The sequence below is a fragment of the Mytilus edulis genome, chromosome 2, assembly GCF_963676685.1.
Source record: "Mytilus edulis chromosome 2, xbMytEdul2.2, whole genome shotgun sequence".
Lineage (NCBI taxonomy): Eukaryota > Metazoa > Mollusca > Bivalvia > Mytilida > Mytilidae > Mytilus > Mytilus edulis.
The window spans coordinates 79637305-79639782 of NC_092345.1; positions in this window are offsets into that span (position 1 = coordinate 79637305).

The window sequence follows — 2478 nt, forward strand, 5'->3', positions numbered from 1 at the left end:
TAGTCCGAGATTACTCTGACGTCCGACGGCTGTTTTGCCAGACAAGCTGGGGCCGTGGGACGTCAGAGCTCGTCCCATATCAAAAAGTGGATATTTGCCCACCCAAAATAGATGCGCGACTTCGACGCTTCTAGTGCCGACTGGCTGCCTTGGAATTATATAAATCGGACATCAATCTGTTCGTTTTTCATTTATCTTTCCAAATATGTAACTTTCACCTACCTGCCAATCTTTATTTTTCCATATTTAAACAGTTTTCGCAGAGACATGTCCATTTGGGCATTTCGACTTTCATTTTCAAATGGACGTCAAGTTACGAGGGAGTTCGTGGTCTCGAGACTTCAGTATGCAAATTTTTATGCTAATTTCGACCTTGACCCTACATAGCCAAACATGATCACAGTCGGAACATACTCGGACATTTAGTTCATTTGCATCGTAAATAACCGAGGTGTTCTCATAAACAACAATGGATCGATACATAGAAGATGTGATGAGAGAACTCGGGAATTTGCAGTTGAAAGAGGAGCAGAAAACAGTCATTAATAGTGTTCTCAAGAAGCAGGACACGTTAGCAGTCTTGCCTACAGGATACGGGAAAAGCATGTGTTACATAGTCCCGCCGCTTGTTCTGAACAAAGTGAGTAAATTAAAAAAAAAAATATATAAAATGTTACGACATCAAAAGATCGATGTAGGTAGTATAAAAAAAATGAAATCAAATAGTTTTGGTGGGGGTCAACATTGATACAAGTTTTGTTAATCTAAAATTGATTTTACAGGTCAATCAATTTTTCCCAAATTAAGTTTTAAAGGGGGCGGGGGGTCGAAAATATGTGAATTAAGTTATTTATCCTTCATTACACTTTTGATGTCGCCCCTCAGTATCAATAACAATCAATAACATACAGCTCTATCATATATGTTGTAGCCCCCCTTTTTTCTCCTTCTGAAACCTTTTTTTTTTGGTGTTTTAATCAATTGCTCGACAGCTGTATAAAAATATGGAATTAAAAAATATGATAAAGAAAAAACAATAGAAATTTTGAAGGCGTTTTTGTTTTCTTTTTTTAGGATGACCCTTCTAAGAAGCACACAAGTCTGGTCATTTCACCATTAAAGGCTTTAATGAAGGACCAAATTAAAAGCTTAAGAGAACAGAATATTCCAGCATATGGATTGTTGGAAGGTGCAGAGAAAGAGGATTTAGCAGGTACATGTATTTTAATATATGATAAATAAAGTATCATGTTCATAGAATTAGGTTGGAAATGGGTAATGTCACACTGAAATAAATAGTCAACAAATCCAGGAAAGCAAACTAGAAGACCCATACATTGTACAGTGCCATACATTGGAGTTTACCCTTTCTTTCAAAATTCTAAACAGAGATTGTTTGTTTGTTTAGGCTGGCTTTGGGTAAATCTAAATTGCTCTGAAGTCCAACAGGTATTTTGACAGACACTAAGCTAAGGGGTATTACAACCAGTTAGGTTCCTTTTTTCAGTGCCTCTTATGATATAAAATTGAGAATGGAAATGGGGAATGTGTCAAAGAGACAACAACCCGACCAAATTAAAAAACAACAGCAGAATGTCACCAACAGGTCTTCAATGTAGCAAGAAATTCCTGCACCCTGAGGTGTCCTTCAGGTGGCCCCTAAACAAATATATACTAGTTCCATCATAATGAACGCCATACTAATTTCCAAATTGTACACAAGAAACTAAAATTAAAATAATACAAGACTAACAAAGGCCAGAGGCTCCCATATCAAAAGATAAATAATCAACAAGATTTCAATTATCATTCTTGATTTTATGTTAATTTTAATCTTTCTTTTTTTTAGGTATTAAAGATGGACTTGCCAGAATATTGTTTGCATCACCAGAAGCAATACTGGTGAAGTTCTGGCGTGATGTCATCACCGAGGCCTATAAGGATAGGATATGTGTAGTTGCGTATGATGAGGCGCACTGTATCTCTGAATGGTAAGAGCTAATTGTAAACTTCAAGGGGGTGGATGTTTTTTTCTCAGCAATACTGTTTCTTTGTAAAACATGATAAATTTTATTTATCTTTTGTACGCATCATGAAAACTTATTTCTTTTTTGTTTTCGATTTAATGATAGGTTCAAATTGTCATCTCATTTCACTTTCTTTTTCAAAACTCATGATCGTCCAGAACATTAATGATATATTTGCCACTGGACTGTAAGCAAGCAACAATTAATCAATTAGCAATTATGATAAAAAATGGTATTAATTTAGTTTAAAGAAATAAATCATGGGAATAGCTTATTGTCATATGACGAGCCACAATAATCAAAGGGGAATTAATGGTTTCATTTCTTTTTTGTTTATAGGGGATTAGACTTCAGACCAGAATATGGCAAAGTTGGTCTCCTTCAAAGTATCATTGAAGCTCCAGTACTGGTGTTATCTGCTACCATTACAAATGACATTAGAAAAGATATT